The sequence below is a fragment of the Sabethes cyaneus genome, chromosome 2, assembly GCF_943734655.1.
Source record: "Sabethes cyaneus chromosome 2, idSabCyanKW18_F2, whole genome shotgun sequence".
NCBI lineage: Eukaryota > Metazoa > Arthropoda > Insecta > Diptera > Culicidae > Sabethes > Sabethes cyaneus.
The window spans coordinates 96,166,889-96,172,851 of record NC_071354.1 but is presented as its reverse complement, the minus strand read 5'-3'; positions in this window follow the sequence as shown (position 1 = coordinate 96,172,851).

Below are 5,963 nucleotides of genomic sequence, written 5' to 3'. Positions count from 1 at the left end.
CTTCTCATCGTAGATTTTACTCTGAAAACTACCTCCTTTGAGATTTTATATTCACTATATAACGGGGCAGTATATCTAAATATACAATTTGAAATGCCACTGTTAGAACATTTATTATTTATCTACGCCGATCGATATATTCACAGTTAGCTATGAGGGAGCTTTTTACACACGTTCCGCGTGTTACACAGGTAAAATTGCTAGCACCACGGAATACCGTTGTGAATTTTAAAATACGGCGCCAGGTCTACGAGATGGTTGCAAATTTTCCACACTTTCCAATTACCACCGCTATACCAATAGCAGATGTATATATCACTTTCCTATGCAAGCAAAGGCCAATGTGGGCCAAGGTTCAAACTTTGCCCAGGTTGTACCGTTCCCAAGCGTTAACCTTTATGTACTGTACCGCGATATTAAATGCCCATTACGTGTTGGACATCCATCCGAGGGGCTGTGAAGTGGTCATCAGCAGAGCGTTCACGTGTGTGACAAATTATTGATTTTGATTTGAATTCTACGTGATTCTTCGTATAAGTTTCTGTCAACACGCTTGAGCTATCCTTTTTTACAAACAAATTTAAGAATAAAGTCGAGTTACTGACCACTTTTTTCGTTGGTGGAAAAATGGAAACGAAAATTTCCTTTTGTGTTTCAAGAACCGAATTTGGTTATAAGTTTTTCTCACTATTTTGCAATGGCATGTTTACTGCTAATTTAATGCAATAGAGTAAACTATTTAAGTAAAAGTATCACACTACTGACTGGTATACTTGGAGTTGAGTGAACTTTTTGATGTTTTACTGACTGATTGTCACGTTACGATAAAATCGCGATCGCGTCCGTATATCTTCACAGTTCGGTATTGAATAACCATTTGAATCGGAAAATAACCAAACGCTCTATCGGTTCCGATAATGTTCACGAATAGAAGTGACTTTTTCTATATGGAACTATTATAAGTTTGCACTCGGGTAAAATGTGCTATATTTTATTTATTTTCAAAATGAAAATGCTTCATGTAACGGGTGACAACTACAATTTTGCACAACAACATACGGACTCAGAGAGAAATGAGAGTGTGTATGTGTTAGATCTCTCTCCTCTCTCTGCCAGAGTATTTTTTGTTTTGCTTATGCTTGTCAAGTTTTTCTCAAAATGGCGTCAAAACAAAAAGTATTTCGCAAGCGCATTGCACACCTTTACGAATTACACAAAGATGTCGGCAAAAAGTATACGGTACAACATTTTAAAAGCGAAAATTTTGCGGCTTCGACTATTTACATATCATATCCTAAGATTCTCAACTACTACTCGCAAGCAAGGTAGTGGAAGACCAGCCTAAATTATGGACGCAGAAGGGCTTTGTTCTTTTTCTTCCCTTCAACAACAAGGATTCCGTGAGCCAACGGGATGTCGCAAAGTAGCTTCATCTGTTCCCATCTGCAAAACATTGAAAAGAGTCGGAATAAAGTACCGAAAGAAGAGACGAGCCTCGGAATACACTGAGGGACGGATTTCGACTCTGAAATCCCAATGCCGCTAGTTGATAAAAAGTTATTTAGAAACATGCAATGGTTTGGACGACGAGAGTCACTTTTCTCTTTCGAAGACGCATCACATTGGATGGATAGTTCTATTGCACCTCCGAACTTAAAATACAACTTTAAACATAAGTTTGAACAGAAAGTGATGCTGTACATTGCCGTTTCCTAGAGAGGTATTTCTAAACCATGGATCAAGCCCTCTGGTTTGGCTATCAATCATGATGTTTAGCAGAACGAATATTTGAAGAAAATTTTTATTCTGGTTCTACAAAAATATAATGCAGATTGACAAAACGTATTTTGGGCGGATAAAGCATCATCGCATTACGCCAAAAAATACAATTCTTCCTGAATACCCATTTCAAAGGTTCACTAATTTTTTTTCAACAATGGATTTAAATTAATTTCAGTAAATCAGATCTTCTTCTAGTGTCTTTGTCTCTTTTTGACAGCTTGAGAAATCAATTTCAAAATTTTATTTGTCACCCTTTATACCTAATTACGCTCCGGTTTACTGTCAACCGAATTTGAATAGCGAAATTATGTGGTCAGATAGTTACCCAAGTAGCACACTTTTGTCGTTTCTAGTTGTTGCAACCTATTTATGACTGAAATTAGTCATTAATTGGTTACCACGACTAGTTTATAACAACTGTGCTAGTAGGGTAGTGAATCATATCTGTACGACCAAATACAAAAAATATGTTACTGTCAATGGCAATGGTACCAAAATTGAATAGTAAAATTAAAAAGGAATTTCTCCAAATTTTTCTGGTTTATTAATTTTTTTGATAGTTTGCTATACTTTTTTCAAATACTATTCATCGAACCGACTGCTAAACTGACAATACTTACCGGTCCGGGGTAAATCGTCAAGTATTGGTAAAATATTTTCCCTCATGAAAAATTCAATATGCTATCCGATTGGCTTCGAGCTTGGTCTGTGCCCGTGTGTGGCTGTGATATTCACAGCGGACAGAAATGTGGAATGTGGTACCGGTGTAGTGTAATTTTCCGGGGCATGTATTATTATCAATCTACGCTTTGCGGTGACGTACGAACAAAGAACAAAGTGAAGTGTAATTATTGCAACTATCAGCAGCGCTTACAAAAAGAGAACATCAAAAAATGGGGCATTTCTAAATATATCATGCTTCGAAGGTAGTCAAACCGGAATGTCTATTTTAAATCTAAAACTTTTCTATTTTACTTGATAATCAATCATACCTATTTATTGTATCGTTGAATTTGCTTTTAAAACTAACATATGCGTATATTATTGGATAGGGTTCAAATTTTTATCTTCCAGCTGAAAGTATGGTCCATGATATGATTTTTAAAACTCGTAGTCTATTTGAAGCATGTTTCCTTTTTTTTACTAATCGACAGTATTGTTCTAATACGGCGTTTACATTACCAGATTGTTGAATGACGTCCATTGGTTTCATTGGTAAAGGGCACGGGACGGATTTCGTTTTTCTGACAAATGGTGTGTGTTTCTTCGCTTCTAAATATTTATGAAGGATAAAATGAAAATGTCACGGTGGCGGTAATTACTGGTTTGTTCTCGTCATTGTTTGACGTACAGAGCACATATTGCTGAACATAAAAAATAAAAATGTACAGCGGTAAATGGTTGGTAATGAAATTACATAGAAAAATAAACAATCTCGATACTAGGGTAGTGGTACTGACCTTCGAACTATTATACCTGTGATTGGTAGTAAATTTTCTATTAAACTTATTTTTCCATATTGTGCATTGAAGGGCTCTGTAGCCGCAAGGTTACCAAGTCTGCTTTGACAAGCGAATGGTCATGGGTTCGAATCTAAGTAGCATCAGGCCATTCGATGTCAAAGTGACTTTAGCATGGGTTTATTCTCAGGCCCCTCATCACCCTTCCTTCATGTTGAATTCTATATTATCCCGATATAAAAAAAATGCAAAAATGAGACCCTTATAGTAAAATGCACTGGTTTTTCCACGCCAGGGATGGCTATAATTGGGGACTGCGCGCTGTCATGTGGAACGAGATGGGTAAAGTAGAGAAAAGCATTGAAGGAAGGGTACCCAATTACACACCAGCACGCATAAAATTCAATAAGCATATCGCTCAATTAATAGCGATTATAGCAAAAATAAATGCAGTGCGGGTTATACAGCAAACACCCGGGAGATATCACAATAGATCAACGATACTGGTCGCAGTGATCCATACAAAATAATATATTGTGCATTGATTTAAAAACAAAAGAAGTTATGAAGCTTGTATGCTCCATAACTGGACTCTGGACCTGCACCTCTGAGAGGAGGAGTGGGTTTGAATCCGGTTTTAATGCTCCGGTTACTGCTGGGGGGTAGCTCCCAAATCTGACAGGGCAATTGATTTTAATCTCTCTACTGTTCACTTCTGTTCTGCCGTTTAACGCTGTCAACGGGAAGTCCGCTTACTTCTAAACCGATTTGAATAACTAATAAGAAAAAAATACTAACGGAGTTGGATCAAAAGGTAAATTTTATTTCTGTACTTTACATTTGTAGGTTGGTTTTCCAATGACAAATTGTTCCTGTTTGACAAACATTCAAAAGAATTTAAACACTTTTGAGCTCTTAACAAATTATAAAATCATTTTGTTTCTTAGCATTCGTTTTGTAATTTTTCTGTACCATTACATCAAAATTGTAACCGGTCGTAAAGCATTGCCAACTTTTTTTTGTGGCTACTACAAACCAGCTCTGCAGAAAGCAGAGTCGTCTACGAGCTACGTCAAAAACGAATTTGATTGATTTTATTTCGATTTTGTAATTTATCCATTACCAATTCATGATATTATTCTATTTTTTTGGAAGGTTAAATTTAGCGTAAAAATCGTTTTCGAATCTTTCTCAATAGTTGAGTCTGTTATCGTTTTTATTTTATTTCGTTTTTATATGTTCAGGACATGGTTTTTTTTTTCTTTAATTTTTGTAAATACAATATATCTTAAAGCGTAAAATATGTGGCTTGTTTATGTCAAACTTCGCTGCAATACAAATTAGGTCCTTCATTTGTGTTGTTGTGTTTTTGTTCCAAACTAGACGTCTCTAAGGGTTAGCATATGGTTTAGAGTTGCGGTTTGTTATTTTTTGTGTGATTTTGATTTAGATATCTGGTTGAAACAGACAATAATTCATTATTGGCGATTTGAACCGCCCGGTTTTTAAATACTTCGTACAAACTGCATTTATTAACAGTATTTTTAATGATAAATCGAGAGTATTATGTTACCAAAACAATATAAACAATGTAAGCACATGGTCACAATAGCCTAATCTAAAAGCAACGGGTTGGATTGTGCTTTTGTATGTTTAATAAACAATAATACGTATAACTTCGTAAAGCAGGATCGTACATACATGAGGTTTCAAAGTGTTTGAGTATATTTATTTCTTGTTTATACATCAATCTCTGACTATTGCCTTGAAGTATTTTTAGAAACCACTAATCTTCCATAGAAAAGATAAACAATTTTTAGAAAATATAAGTAACCAATTTTTCGAAGATGGATGGATGAACTTGTATGGACCGTTCGTGTTACTTTAATTCCGTACAAGGTTGGAAAATGACTTGATCTCTAAATCGTAATCTAAACCATGGCTGTGATGGTATGTTTATATGATAAAAATAGTTAATGCCCAAATGAAATGATTTTCATAAAACCCATTAAAATAGATACAAACCATTTATAATAAGCTATTGACAGTTGCATTTAAGTACTCGGATAGGGTTTTAAGCTTTAAACATTCGACTAAAAAGCTCGCTAGTAAAATTGGAATGTGCAGTTACGGTATGTGTGGTTGAATACGGAACTCTTTGTTAATGTGATTAATGCTCTGGCACATCACGTGAGGATAGTACAAGTAAAATAGTGTGGCTCTCATTTGAGTATAGTGGAATGTTTAGGTGGAGGGTATCTGGGAAATTGATATAAAATTTTTATGAATCAAATCAAATGAACAGATATAAATTCACGGGTACAAAAAGTAAACAAACCAAAAGTGTAGGTTATTCTTTTCTGGAAGGAGTGTCAAATATAGCTCTGGCTCTCTCAAGCCTCTACCTAGCGCTTCCTTGAAGATTTAAGTCAAACGACGACGACGTTTTACCTGCAAATGTTTCAAGCAATGTTGCAAATCAAGTGAGAAGCCAATGTTGTGTACTCTCACGCGAGTGAGTATTAGAAGCATAGCATTCAACGCCGCCCATGCAAGCGTTAAACAAACAACCACCGTTGCTGTGCGCAGACATACTGCTACCTACACACTCGCGCACGCACATCCACACATCGTCATCCTGCATAACTTATTCGCCAGTCAAATAACTCCTGACCAATCAGCTGCCCGTGAGGCATAGTGACTCACTGGGATACAGGTTTT